The 16056-nt window shown below is 33.9% G+C and overlaps 1 long non-coding RNA gene across 1 annotated transcript; it reads left to right on the forward strand.

Annotated features, from left to right (window-relative positions):
• The first annotated feature begins 2206 nt into the window (after window positions 1-2206).
• On the forward strand, window positions 2207-15418 carry LOC108535338 (uncharacterized). Its single transcript, XR_001887208.1, has 3 exons — window positions 2207-2288; window positions 9480-9597; window positions 15288-15418. It is a non-coding gene; the product is annotated as an uncharacterized LOC108535338 (long non-coding RNA).
• Window positions 15419-16056: the final 638 nt, after the last annotated feature.

Consider the following 16056-nt stretch of genomic DNA (forward strand, 5'->3'; position numbering starts at 1 on the left):
TTTCACATTTAAGTAAAGTTAAGAGTTTTTAATCATTTTCAAAAAATTGTTTTCAATATACTGTAACGTCTTCTTCATTAAAAAAAGAGAAAAAGATACTGACTGAAACTTGATGTTTTTCTGGTGATTCATGTTTATTATAATTAAGAATAAACATACACTGTTGCTCTAAGAATTCAGCGGTAAGTGTTACCTAAAGGAAGCAATGTTTCTGTATATTTGTATTTATTTTCTTTATCTTTTCAGCAAATATTTGCTAACTACTTGGTATATGGCATACACTATCCTAAATACAACAGATGCAAGGAACAACAAACTAATAGAAAAGCTTTTGTGTGGGTTTTTTTTTAAGTCTTTCATCAGAATATTTTAATTTTTCTGTTCTTTTCACAGCTATATGTAGTACATGAGTGAAAGAATGTGCTGCTCACCTTCTGTATGACTTTGTGAAAGTCACATGAGTTCTTTGGAACTTAATTTCTTTATCTATAAAGGGTAGGTAGGTGTTGGACCTAATCAACATCTCCCAACGACAGTCCGGACCCAGGAGGGAACAATATCCAGGGTTTTGACTTTATTTCTTCCCGTTCATTAGCAAGAATCTGGGACTCAGCTCATTTATTTCTATTTCTCCTTCTCTCCTATATATCTGATGTATGAAATAAAAATTTTAGATGCCATTCAGATATTTACTGGAAAAAATCTAGGTGGTTTCTACAGTCTCTTTTGTTATGTAGTATTCCAAAATCTTTGGTTCTGTATATGTATTTATACATTGATACTTGTGTCATCTGGTAGATTCTGTTTTATTATTAACAAAAAATAATTTGTTAAAAAATAACACATTAGGAAAAATGGAAGCAATTTCCGGTAGATAAAGTATAAGGTTGGGTGTGGTGGCTCATGCCTGTATTGGAAGGCCAAGGTAAGAGGATTGCTTGAGGTCAGGTGTTTGACACCAGCCTGGCTGACACAGTGAGACCCTGTCTCTACAAAAACAAAAGGGAGAGAGAGAGAAAGGGAGAGAGAGAGAGAGAGAGGTTGTAAGGGAAGTGAAATCTGTGGAGGGTAAAGAAATTTGATGTAATTAACCTAATTTTAAAAGCTCTCAAGAATAAGCCTTTATAACTTCATTTTTAAAAATGCTTTAATTTCTTATAAATACCTCTTAGGTTTTCAAAAGGTGGAGAGAATATTGAGAAATAAACTATGTTAGAAAGAATGAATAAAGCCTAGTATTTGACAGCACAGCAGGGGTACTATAGTCAATGATAATTTAATTGTACATTTCAACATAACTAAAAGTATAATTGTACTGTTTGTAGCACAAAGGATACACGCTTGAGGGTTGGATACCCAGTTTTCCATGATGTGATTATTACGCATTGCATCCCTGTACCAAAATATCTCATGTACCCCATAAATATGCATACCTACTATGTACCCACAAAAATTAAAAGTACAACATTTTTTAAAAAATTATGTAATCATCATACACAGTGACAAGTACATGACATAAAACTAGAAAACATTATATATTTTTAAGATATGGTAATATTGGGTGAAAAAATAACTTTTAACATTTTTCAGCATAAAGAACTGAAGGACACACACATACCCCCCCACCCCAAACACACAGAAGCAGAATCTAAATTTAGCAGCAACATTGTTAATAGAAGCCAGTATATATGCATGAGAAAGTCTATATAAAATCTAACAATTTAAAAGTTTTACTGACAACAGAATAGAATATATTATTTCCTTTAGATATTTTTTAAAAACATCGCCATTAAATTTACCAAAGCTTTTATTGCTATTGTCATTCTGCATTTTATACATTGTCTTCATGAATGTGTTTGTTTAAATTATTTATTAATGTTTTTACGTTTTATTTCTGAAATGTTTATTATTGTTTTTCTTATTAAATGCATGGTGTATCTTTGTATTTAACATTTCCTCTAGGAGTGCCTAAATTGGTTTTGAAATCATCCTTATATCTTTACAGTATCCCTGAAGGGCATTACAATGGCATATTCTAGTTTGGGAAAATAAACCCAATAAAATTTAAGTCATAATTATGACTAGTGACACTGAGAAACAAGATAATTTTCTCTCTAGGACCCAATGCAAAGTAAGGTTTTATGGGGCACTGATTTTTTTTTTTAATTTAGTTACATTCCAGTCTGAAGTACTTGAATTTTCCATAGGCAAAGAGTTAATACACAAGAAATAAAACTCCAGAAGATGTCCACATGTTGATGATTACCAAAAGATTTTTGAGATAAGCTGTAAGTGAAAAATTGGTTTGTATTAATGATTTTGATATTTGTTATTGGGTTTAGAGTGGGAAAAAATTGTGGACTTGTAAAAAATTACAACTCTTATTTTCAGAAAAAAAATTATCCTCTATCTTGTTTGAAATATGAGTATTAGAAAAAAATTATAATGGATCAAATAACATTTTCCTTGAGCTGTTAGATTGCATCTAATTTTGAAAGTCTAATGTTTCAGTGTGTCCTTATGCCTCCATTCTTAGAGTTAAAGATGGATACCAGATGGACACCATCTGTATCTATCATTAATGGACTAATATTTCTTTCAATTGGCTTAAAAATCGGAAATTTGAAAGATAAACCAGAATTTTCAATATAATGTATAATAAATGAACTATTTCTCACTATTTGGTGCCAAAGTAAAATATATACCTTGAAAGTTGAACTAGATGCTACACTGCGTACTACTATAATAACATAACTAGCAAACATTTCAAGAAAATAAGAATTCATCAGAGAATATAAATTGATGTAATCTTTACACTGAAACTCAAAATCAATCATTTAAAAATATAATTGAAATGGCAAGTAAAGTAACATGATTTTATTCTGAGATGTATGAATAACATATTTTTCATGCTAAGACTATCTCTGTAAAAGCATTCAATAATGGGAAGGGAGAGTCACAAATCTTTCTTACATGTTTTTTCCCTGAAATGATTTGTATATTACTTCATTGCTCTAAGGAAGATAAAGATAACTGAAATGGCTTTCTCCAAACAAAAGTCTACTTACGTAATAGAAAACATGTTATATAAATACATATAAACTGTTTTCAGAAAAGTACGATGAAAGAAAAAGTTTTCAAAACTTGTGAACACTCATCTGATGCCTACATTTCTTCTCTGATAGCCCAATCAAATTGTCATCTTTGCGATATTTGAATACTTTCCTTGATGTAAGTTCAGGAACTCACATTTGCATAGAAGACTTCTAATCTTTAAAGGTTTATGCATAAATTATTACTTATGGCTTTTAACCTTTAATTCTTGCTTGGTTTTAGTGATTATAATAGTAATACAAATAAGCATTTTAAAAGTACCTTTTGAAATTTTTTCAAAATCCTGTCATCTATGTTCCTTTTATAGTATTGATCTGCACATTAGCCTTATAGTATAATTTAGTTATTATTATATCTATTTTTAGATAAAGAAATTGAGATTCAGAGAGATAGTAGTTGGTTCAAAGTTATGTACCCAGCAAGTAACAGATACTAATCATAAACTTAGATTTTCTGTTCCAAATTATTCTACATTATTTTCTACAATAGAGTATCATATGTATCATATGTAATTTGATATTCTATACTCTTTATTCCATATTCTATAACAATTGAGTTTCATAATATATGTGATACTCTATTATAGAAAAATTCTAATTTTTTAATACATATTAGTTTCTCAGATATTCAGTAACACCCACTAATGACAATATCAGGCAGTATCATGTTTAATAACTCAAGTTCTAGAGTGATACAGACCTAAGTTTGAAGAGTCAACTCATAATTTAGTGACCTTGGACAAATTACTATACAAGACAAACCTCATTTCTTCATTCACAAAATGAAAAATTTTAAAAAAGCAACCAATCACCAAATACAGAATTATATAATTTTAACATAATGGAATGCCTGGTACATAGGTAATATTCAATTAGGGTTAATTATTTTTATTTCCGTATATTATCATTACCATCATTGTTATTTTTTAGCATTTCATCCAGTTTTCACTTCTGTAAACAAGACAGCAATTCTTCATTTGATATTATTCAAATTCTCCTCATAATCCTGATTGTACTTGTCTGGATTGACTTTATCTGTATTATTCTTTAAGTGATGCATACAAATACATTACTCAAGTTCTTATCATGTTTTTCTTAATGTAAGCAAGGAATAAATTTGATTAAGAAATTATATTAATTTTTTTCTAATTGTTTGCTTTCAAGACTAAAAGCTCCTTGAGCACTGGGTGATGATGTGTTCTACCTTTTACCCCAGAACCTAGTAGAAATGCAGGCTGATCATTAGCTCTCAACTAAACAAGTAAACTTTATTCACCTGTGTACTATTAGCTCTGGCACGCTCTATATTTTGTACATGTTTGTTTGTGGACCTATCAGTAGTGTTTTATATTCATTATTCAAAATCCTTCCAGTTAATATTTATCTTTTAATCATTCATTATGGTCACTAAGTTTTTTTCTGTTTTCCAGCATCTGCAATTTGCAATGATATCTTTCAAGTAACTGTTTCAAATAGAGTTATCAGTGAAGTCTTGTGACATATTACTAGAAATTTCCCTCTACTCTGATATAGATCATTTAATTAACATTAATGATATGATTTAAGAAGATATTCACCTACTGTTCTCAAATCTATATTGTTTCACTTAGAAATATTTTCAACTGCCATTAGAAAGCTTTATTGAAAAGAAAGAGGTAGAACATGAGGCTGGAACATTAGATAGAATATATAATATCTTTTTTTTGTTAACACAGTCAAATATTTTTAACTTCATTGCATAGGTAATGGAAAGATTCTTTTAAAATTGACACCTGAAAATGACTTGTTCATATTATTATTCTAGAAATACAACTCTGTTGGGAACATTGAACACATATTAGAGCATTATGAGACTGCAGGTTCAAAGAATATCTGGGAGATTAAGGTAGTCATTCAGAAAAGAGGATATGAGAATTAGAATAAAGGAAGTGAGATTTCTGCATTGTTTCTAATTATTCACAAGATATCCTATAAGATATATGTCTACAATTTAAACATATAATGAAGCACATAAAAGATGAATATGCAAAATTCAACACATTTAAAATAAGATACAAGGTAATCTAGGATCTAGTATAAATATGTCCATAATAAAAGTTTCAATGAATGAAGTTTAGAATAGTGTAAAGATTATAAGTTTTTGAAAATTTATGAGATGGTGAAAGTAAATCACATATGACTTACACCAAATATAAACTAAATTGTAATTACCTGCTGTGTTTTCTTAGGAATTGCACTGGTTTCTTACTTGCTTTAAGTTTCTTAATTTTCTTAAAAATCAAGTATTTGGGTAAATTCCTTATCTGATATTTAATTGCCTTTCTTATAATCATCAAATTGTTACGTACCTGAAATTGATACTCAAATTACATACATCAAATTGTTACTCGAATTTTATACTTTGAAGATTGATTTAATTCATGTTAAAAACTGTAATGAATCTCTTAGTAACATCTCACATATACATGTAGTATCTATTGATGACAGTTTCTTAGGAAAACACATGCATGTTTAACTGAAAAAACATGTTTCAAACATCTAGGCAATATTTATACTGATAATAATTATAACATGATTGTAAACATTGCCTACTTTGGACAATACTGATAGCACATTTTTATAGTGTTAATATATCTCTTAAACAAACTAACAAAAACACAATCTTAATAGATTATTGACTTGACTTAAATTATTTTAAAAGATTATGATGTTGAATCTTAAACATGAGAGAAGTGGAGAGAAATTAAAGGAGACATAAAGAGGACCTAAAAGTTTAGAAAATGGAAACTATCAAAAAAGGTAAATCAGTTAATGACACATGCAAGCCACTCCAAAACTCTGTGACATAAAATAGCAAAACTTTTTTCCTCTCATATCTGTAACTCAGCTGGAGTTAAGCTGATTAGTCTTGATTTAGTGAGAGTTGGTCTAAAGCCATTGGGTGTGTTTAGGTTTTCTCCACGTGCTACTCATTCTTTGCATATTGGTGGCCTACCTTAAGTATGTTCTTGTCATGGTGACAGCAGAAGTTTAACATATATTTAAAAATTGTTATTTCAGCCACATTCCATTGGTTAACACAAGTCATATGACTGAGCTCAAAGCCAAGCCATGCAGTATGAAAAGACAGCACTTCTAGGGGAAAGAATTGCAAAATTACATGTCAAAGTGTACAGATAAGGGAAGGAGGAAATACTGGGGTCAGTTATTCAATCTATCATAAAAATAAAGTTAACAGAAAGTCTGATGATAAAATTTGGAGAAGAAAGAGCCATGGATAAATTCAAATTCAGCTATTCCTCAATCCAAAACCAATTTCTGAAAAATTTACTGAGAATTATGTCACATCTATGAACTATTTGAATACTCACCTAAGCTATGTGATCCTGTTTCATGACTGCCCCCAGAAACCTCTTCTAAGGCCTCTGCAGGCCTCCATTGCTGCCAACAGCAGTGCAAGGTCATTAACAAAACAATAAAAAGAGCCTTCAAACTTGAGCTAATATCCAAGTTTACTTTATTCGTAGTGACTCTTCATAGTGGGAAAATAACCAAGTTATATTTGATTTTGTAGCTCTCCACCACAGACTTACATCCTTAAGCTTTCCTGCCCTTAGATGAAAGATATCTAAAATTTCCAAAATATTATCCAAGCAGGCCACTCCCTGGAAATGGGTCTATTAGCTTTCTTTTATATCTTATCAGCAGAGGAGTAGGAAAAGGGAGAATAAGATTAGAAAGCAAATGGAACTTTGTGAAGTTAAGTATATCAGCTTTCAAGGCTCTCATTTCTAAATGTAAGTGCTTGCTCTCATGCCTGCCCTACAATGCCTGGAAAAAAGTCCCATATTTCAAATGACTCCCTGTTATTAAGGTAAAATGTATTTTTTTTTTTTTTTTTTTTTTTGGACGGGGTCTCCCTCTGTCACTCAGGCCGTAGTGCAGTGGCATGATCTCAGCTCACTGCAAGCTCCACCTCCTCCCGAGTTCACACCATTCTCCCGCCTAAGCCTCCTGAGTAGCTGGGACTACAGGCACCTGCCACCAAGCCTGACTAATTTTTGTGTTTTTAGTAGAGACAGGGTTTCACCATCTTGGCCAGGATGGTCTTGATCTCTTGACCTCCTGATCCGCCCTCCTCGGCCTCCCAAAGTGCTGGAATTACAGGCATAAGCCACCGCGCCCAGCCAGTAAACTGTATTCTTACGTTGTTATTTCCATTCATGTGATTAAGATTATGGAATGGTAGGGTTGGGACTAGGGATTCTCATATTCTTGAATCTCTGCTAGCGATATTTAATTCAGTGCCTCTCCTTCCCATTCTCAGGGTCCCGTGACTTGTATTGGTCACTCTCCTTTAGTCTAAATCTGGAGACCAGAAAAAAAAAAATTTCTACAGTCTCCAAAATTTCTTATTTTGGCCACTGAAAATCATAACTGGGGATATGTGTAATAAATCAGAACTAATATGGGTTGCAAATAAAGTGCTTTTATTAATACATCAGATGCTTACACATCTTGAGAAATGGCCAAAGACAACCAAACACGGAAGCAAAAGAAGTAAGCTAAAGTCCTGGCACCTTCCTCTGGGACAGAATATTTTGCCTTCTGTGATGCTGTGTTACTTATTTTTCACTGGGAATTTGAAAAATGAAACCGTCTTCCTCTATGTAACTTCACCAAGCTTCTTTGTAATTATCCATAATTCAGAATCTGAGTAAACTTTAAAAGGAGGAAGAGTTATAGTTGTCATAACAGGAGTGGTTCTTGTTTAAGACTAGATCATGCTTGTATTATAGATTTGAGAGGTATTTCATTTTGCTGACACCAAAACTTGTATCCTGGAGGAAAAAATTAATGAGTGACAAATATTATTGATATCAGCTAATTATATCTTGTGCTAAACTATAAAGTTTAGCAAAAGGATTAAATAGATTGATCACATATTAAATTTGTTAATACACATGAATATATTTGTTAATGCATATGAATTAACATATTGAATATATTTGCTAATATATATAAAATATATGACTGTTGCATAGAAAATATGTTAAAATATTATAATTTTATATTTTGGTGACAAATATCCCATATTTATTATATCAGTGCTATTTCCTCAGTTCCATTAGGCTGGAAACTATGTGTTTGCATATTAGTGGTGAGTGGCTAGCTTCCCAGTCATGTTTTGCTGAAGCTCTTTTAAGACTCTCTACCTAAAGACCCAGAATCATGGCATTCCTGAGACAAACTGATAGCATCAGAAGACAGACAAATTCCTAGGTAGATAGGCATGGGTTCCTTGTGAAACCTGGCCTTCAAGCTAAAGACAGCCTGAAGACTGAAAACCGAACTGCTGGTTTTGGATAGAGTCCAGTGTGTGAACTTCTATTCTTGTTTGCCCACTGTTTCCTGATTGGTTGTCTCTGAATAATGCTCTTTAACCAATGGAATGTTACCTTTTCCAAAGGCTACCTACAGCCTGCGCCTCCTCATTCCAAACCTATAAAAACCTGAACTCAGCTACATAGATGGCTACCAGCTTTCAGGCCCCCTCTCACACAGAGGGCTACTCACTTCAGATTCCCTGTCGTTTTCAGAAGCTTCTCTGTCACTCAATAAAATTCTCCCCTGTCTTGCTCTCTCTCTCTCTCTCTGGTGTCCATGTGATCTCATTCTTCTTGGTCATGGGACAAGAACCCAGAACCCACCAAATGGAAGGTGCAAGAAGAGCTATAACACTGTAACCCTCCCTCCCACTCACCAAGCAACAGGGGAGAAAAACTGCTGGGTGCCCCATGCCCCCATTTGCTCAGCTGCAGGTGGCAGGACAGAAAGAGCTGTGACACACCCTTGTTCCCTGAAGCTGAAGGCAGTGGGAAGGAATGAGAGCTGTAACACTTTCTGGGTTCTCAGACCTTGGGACTCCCCAAGCAGAAGCTGTAACACCCCTTGGAGCTCTGTGGTTGCTGGCATCTCCAAGTTTTCAGGGCACCACCATACCCCCTTGTCTGAGTGCTGACACCCAGCCACAGAAGCCACTTACAGCACGCCTGGTCCTGCCATGAGCTGAGCATAAGTGCCATGGTGATTGTGGGATTCGGGCTGGGGAGTGAACAGAGCGCAGCCTGCTGGACCAAGTGGGCAGAGCAAGCCCAGAAGACACAAGTGAAGCCCAGGTAGAGGTGCCATCAGCCAGAGAGGTTTCCAACTGGTGAAATGGCACTGAAAGAATTCAGTGTCAAAACCTAACCTGAGAAGAGAGGAGCAATAATAAAATAATAATAACACATTTTTAGTAGATGTTTACAGCAATGCTGAGTGTTTTCATTTCATTCAGTCATATCCCTGTTGTCCATTTCACAGGAAACTGGGTTGCAGACAACTGATCTAACTTGTCCAATATCACATAGCTAGCAATTGGTGAGGCAGGATGCTTGCAAAATCATACTCCTCACCATTATGCCATCTTACCTCTTAAAAGGTGAGTTGAAGAGTACTTTTGCTAAAGTCTGGTATGTTTGGGATATTATATGTCACTTGTCTTTAGACATACTGATGCCTAGTGTATATTGCTGCATTCACCCTTTTGCTTTGTGGAAGGTATTGCAGTTCCATTCTAGTTTTAAACCTAACCTAATTGAAATCTTGAAAATCCTCCTATTTCTGCCAAGGTTATTTGCCTTTGGAGTCCCACTCGCTAGATATTGCACACCTGGGCACTGGTTTGAAAGAAGCTCGAGTTAGCCTTTCTGTTGCCATATTTTAATTTGAATAGCTGACCACTCCCAAAGGAGTATGCCCCAGAGTGTGACCTGTGTTCAATGGTTTTCCCCATTTTCTAAGATAACCAATTAAGTTTTGTTATAGTAAGTCCTCATTTAATGTCATCAGTAGGTTTTGGAGACATCAACTTTAAGCAAGTTGTTGGAAATCAAGGGTGTCCAATCTTCTGTCTTCCCTGAGTCACACTGGAGGAAGGATGGTCTTGGGCCAACCATAAAAACTAACACTAATGATAGCTGATGAGCTAAAAAATAAAATCACAAAAACATTTCATAATGTTTCAAGAAAGTTAGCAAATTTGTGTCAGGCTGCATTCAAAGCAGTCCTAGGTCACATGTGACCCATGAGCTGTGGGTTGGACAAGCTTGAATGAAACCCACTTTACCATAGGCTAATTGATATAAATAAGAGTTAAGTTCCAATGGCATATTTCTGGTCACAAAAACATATTAAACTTCTAAAAAAAGACCCAAAACACTTTTAATATTAAACATTGAAATAATTGTGATCCACCCATACATTTAAGAAATATTAATGAAAACAGGATAAATATTTACCCAATTTTTGGTGAATCAGTGAGTGACAGCAGTTGTAGTGGTGGTGTGTTAAATCAAGGAAGAAATGTTAGCAAAGCAAAAACTGTAAGGAGCATCTCCTTCAGAAATAAATACAGTGGGCTTCCTGAGCACTTTCCTATTGCATTCTTTTGTCATGCATTTATATAATTATCATAGATTTTATGAACTTTTATTTTATAATAAGCATTCATTTTCCAGCCTGCTTATTCCAGTGTAGGGTCACCAGTGGTCAGATCCTATCCCAGCAGCTCAGGGCGCAAGGTGGGAACTGCCCTGGACAGGAAGCCGTCACATTGCAGGGTGCACCCACACACACCCCAACACTCACTCACTTTGGAACCATTTAGACACACCAGTGAACCTCATGTGAACTTCCTTGGGATGTGGAAGGAAACCAAACTACCCAGAGAAAACCCATGTACACATGCAGAGAACATGTAGACTCCACACAGACAGTGGCCGTGACCAAGAATTAGTGATTTTCTTCTCATCAAAGTGATTATAAAATGACTTTGAATGAAATGGTCTTATTTGAGGACTTGCCCTATCTCACAGCTAAGTCCATCTGAATTGTGAGAGAAATGGGTCTGACATGAGTCATCTACTCTCTTATTATTCACTTATCACCAATAAGAAGCATCTTAACCAAGATGGTTGGAATTGTTGTCCTCAATTCCATTCAGGCTTGAGCCTGTGATATCTTTATTAGCATTATATTATATTCCAAAATTTCTAAATTCATTACTCAAAACACTAGCAGGTCTCAATCAGTTGTTAGTCGCCACAGTATTCAAAATGCTGATACTTGTGAATGACTTACTTTTATTCTATAAATTAGGTCATAGCCAATATTTCAGTACACAAACATTATTTTTATTCATTTGAATCCCAGTATATTTTCTTAACTTGTAGGAAAAAGTGGTAGCATGTCAGTCAGCAAACCAGGAATTATATCTTACTGCTACCTCTCATAACTGCATCTTCCTAAAACACGAACATTCATAATATGTAGTATATTGTCTCTCAAAATATATAGGTTTTGTGTACATTTCTTCTAATTGATCATGTCTGCTTATTTTCCCCTGGATTAAGGATCAAGAAGATAGTATATTAGATGATCTGATAAATTTCCAATGCTTTGCAAAGTAGTTGAACAACTTTTTCTTTGTGATGCTAGGTGGCACTACTAGTCAAGGCTTGGTATTTCATAGCTGACTTTCTTATTCTGAAGGTTGTAAATAGACTTATGAAATAATATTTAACATTGAAAATTTGATAATCAATTTGATGATCTATGAATTGTCATAAACGTTGAGAGTAAAGTTTCCTTTAAGGTTAAAATCTTTCAAGTGAAAGAAATTATAAAGTCAAATGTAAACAACAAAATAAGATAAATAGAGCAATAGGATTTTTTGGCTTTATAATTCAATTTAAAATTAAAGGGCATTTATTTTCCAGCAGCTGACTATAAAGCTTAAATGTCCAGTAAGCAGTTGCTCTGGAAAAGAAAATAAAAGGAAATATCAGTCTGTAGATTTCAATGCTCCCAGATACAAGTGTTTTACAACACCTAAAATATTTCTTCAGAGTGTTGTCACATACCCTTTCTCTTAAATCCTATAATCATTAAAAAAAAAAAAAAAATAGCTGTAACTTTCTCTTATTTTATCAATATATTTCACTGCATGAAAGCATTATCCCATTTTCAGGCAATTTATATTGTTATATGTCTATGGAAATGAGTATTTTTTTGGTAAATGGCAGTAGGTTTAACCTCAAGGAGAATTAAAAATCTGTGATACAGAAACATAGGATCCTGAAGTTTTTTCAACGCCACGTAAAGATTTGTATCTTGAATATATTCATCCAATGTTATTGTCTGTTCCTTCTCCATGTTTGGTTAGTATCAAATACCAGTCTTTTGTTTATTGTATAGTAAGCTTACAAAGAAAAGGCAAATTCTCTGCCATTTATGCAGACATCGAAGTCCCATGTTTTAACATTTGGATCAGCCAAACGGAACCTACAGCATTCTGACCATTAGCTGGGTCATCAGCTAGGCACGGAGGGCCTCACCTGGGTAACTTGAGAATCTCCTCAATCTGGCTCTTTGATTTGGCTTTCACAGGCCAGTACTTTTTATTTCTTCTCATCTGTCTGCTATCATGTTAACAAGCCAAGGCAACTCTCAGCAGCTCATTGACTACATAATAAAATGAGATTAGAATTTCACCAGCTAAAGAATGGCATACTTTCAGGGCTTTAGGCTCGAGACAAATATTTGTGTGTGCCTTGGTCATCAAATAAGGAAAAAAAAGACCCAAATACAAATCAAACACATAAGTAAAACCCATAATTGTTGCCCACAAGAACTACTTGCTCAAGTTGGCTAAGCCTGATTGAAAACACAGATAAACTCCAAACCAAAAAACCCAGCATTTTTCATGTTACTGACATGTTATGGCTAGACTCATCTCAGTGTTGTTGCTGCACTAATAACCATTATCTAATTTATATTTTGTTAATAAGAACCTTGGTTCAAGAAAAGTCAATTAATGATGTTTGTAGCTGCTGGAAGACTGCCTTTAAAAAAATAAAAAGGGAATTTAGAACAAATAGGTGAAATACGTGATCACTGAGTTACTGAGGTGGTTATTGTATTAAATATCTCATGCCTCCTGGAGATTTGGGGAACTTCTGGAGGCTTTTTCTCCAATATAAATAAAACTTTCAAAAAAACTGAAAGAAACACAATGTTGTTTATTGTGCAAGAACAGTCAAGACTACTTAAATGGGATATTGTGACAAAGTGCTGCCAATTAATGCTGTATCTAATCTCAAATACATGCAAGACTTTTATCCTTCTTAATAGGCTGACCAAAAAGACTAAAAGAAGTTGTCTTGTGTTTATATTTTCAAGCCACATTTTCCATATACAATTAAGCTATTTAAAATTCTGCAATTGAAGTACTTGTCTTTAATTATAAGGTCTGGGTTTATTTGATTAAAATGTGATTTGGCATAGTTGCATGACTGACATTTTAATTAAGAAAATTGCATTTATATTTTTGATATTCTAACTAGTTGTTTTATCCGTTATGCATGACACATAAACACATTCTGAAAATTAGTTCACTGTATATTTCTTATCCTGCAAAATTTAAATAGCAGAAAGATGTAGACTATACGTAAATATATGTGTGTATTGACTTGCATGTGATAGGAAGTTAGATAAATACAGCAACTTTAATGTACTCTATTTATTATTAATTAGTGCAACACAAGAACTTAAATAGCCCAGGCCATTTTAGGAGGAATAAAGGTGTTTTTAAAAGACTAGCAGACCTGTAACAAATCCTGTTTCTCCGTTAAACTAACTGCTTTTATTGCATTTAAATCCTTGCTAGTGCTGAAAGGTAAAAGCAAGCTAGGAAGCTGCATGACTGAGAAACCCAAACAACTCTTCGTTTTTTTTTTTTTCATTTTCCAGTCCTATGCCTTGAGAATTTGCCATCTGGATTGCATACTGTAGTCAGTGTTTTAGCTCTTGACGTTTTAAAACAATAGCACTGTAGCATTTTAACATGTAGTTTCATAACAAAATAAATGTGTCATGCATTAAATTATGCAGGCATATATTTACAACTCCTCATGTGCCCAAAGAACATAGTGAGGACAGTCATTTGCTGGTTTGTTATGATACACTACAGTGTAAGGTTGATAATGTATAATGCATGTATTATCAACCCAGCATTTATTAGTATTTAGGGGAAAATATTTCAGAGAAAATGCACCATATTTTGCTTTGATTTGGGCTTTCTCAAAGTTAATTATTATCCATGTGACTAAGATGCTTTATTTCTCTTTAATACGTTCATCTCAGGGTATTTGCCTGAGGTTGAACTGTTTTTGATTAACTCTATGTGATAATGAGAACCATGAAAATAGCCTTGTGTAGGGAGTTCCTTCCTTCTGATGTTACATATAAAACTGCGGAAGTCTTATAATATTTAACACTGAACTTTTTTCCCTTTCTGCACCCAGGCCTCAAACTAATCATGAAAGTGTGAGGAATGATTTTATCTAAAGTCATTGCTCTTTTGTAAGGTGTGCCTAAGTGAAGAGTTCAACTAGCTATTGGGGTTAAAAAAAAACGCATTCTAATGAGAGTTCAAGGAGATTTTTTTGTGCTCTCCAAGGACAGACATGGAGTCAGGTCAGCAATTGTGGACCTACACTTCCTCTCTTATCATAATCTGCATGGTTTTAGCTAATCACTGATGACTACTGGTGTTTCCTCCACATTCTGTATTTATAATAGAGAGACAACTGACTGGATAAAATTATCAAAGTTGTTTGAAGACGGCTCTAAAAATATTTTTTTCTTCACAAACTACATAAGATTGTAGATAAAGAAAATGTTTGTCTTCTGTTTGATTTTACTTCTGTTTTGATGAACTCATCTTGATGCTGATTCTGATTTTTATCAAATGAAGTAGTTAATGAGCTCATGGTCCACATTAATCTGTGAACATAATCACAAAGAGGCCTGAACATATTTAGAGCCACCTACAACCTTTCCACCTCTTAATTTATTCTTTGCAAAGTTATATCTGAATCCAAATGGGAAAGATGATTTATAAACAAATTTGTAAGATTATTGCACTTTGAAGAAGCTAGCACTTTATATTACATATTCTCTTCAATTCAGTTGTCTTCACCATTGATTAGAGCAATTTTTATCAATAAAAAATGTTTATATCCAATGGAATTGGACATAATAAGCTGTGTGTTATTTGATGTTTTTCAGGTTGTAAGAATAAATTCAGTTTCCACAAATGGTTTGTTGGAAAGGTGGCAAGAGAGGACAAGAAAAATGTCTCAAATGTCTTAATGAGGCATCACAGATACCTGTAACATCTTTCATTGCCATTTAGTTAAAAAAATGCAAGTCTGTTGACTCAACAGCGATTCTATTAGCTATTGCAAAAGCATTGAGCCACTTTTCCACCTTTGTTCAACCAGTTTACTCAATTGCTTTGAGTAAGTTACTCAATTAACTCTGTCTTTTTTTCTCTTTCTCTCTCTTAAGTGTGGAAAAAGAGATTCTAACTGGTTTGGCTGGTCACCCGGAGTAGACAGACACATTGGTCTGAGTCTCCCTCATACGTTCCCTGCAGGATGATTGCTTTGACTTATTTCCAATGTCTATTCCAATTAGCTGTAGTATAGGCAGACCACATATGGTAAATTTAAGGGAAAAAAAGCAATTCAGGCATAACAAACACATCAGACAGGTTATTAAGAGCATGCAAAAATGCCCGTGAGTCTGAGATTTCTCACAAGACTGTTATATAACTGGCAGATAATTTGTGTGGCCTGATCATGCATTTGGATCCAGAGAAATAAATGTTTGTTTCATGTTGTTAAAAATTTTACTATTTTGGTTGCCCAAAGTATAATTGATAATTTACAGAAATAACTATTTGAAAAAAGAATGTACAGTTAATGAGAATGCATAAGAAATGCAAAACTCATTTCACATTTAAAGGTACTTGAAATGCATAGTCCATTCCCCT

The sequence above is a fragment of the Rhinopithecus bieti genome, unplaced genomic scaffold (genome assembly GCF_001698545.2).
Source record: "Rhinopithecus bieti isolate Rb0 unplaced genomic scaffold, ASM169854v2 scaffold_12891, whole genome shotgun sequence".
Taxonomy (NCBI): domain Eukaryota; kingdom Metazoa; phylum Chordata; class Mammalia; order Primates; family Cercopithecidae; genus Rhinopithecus; species Rhinopithecus bieti.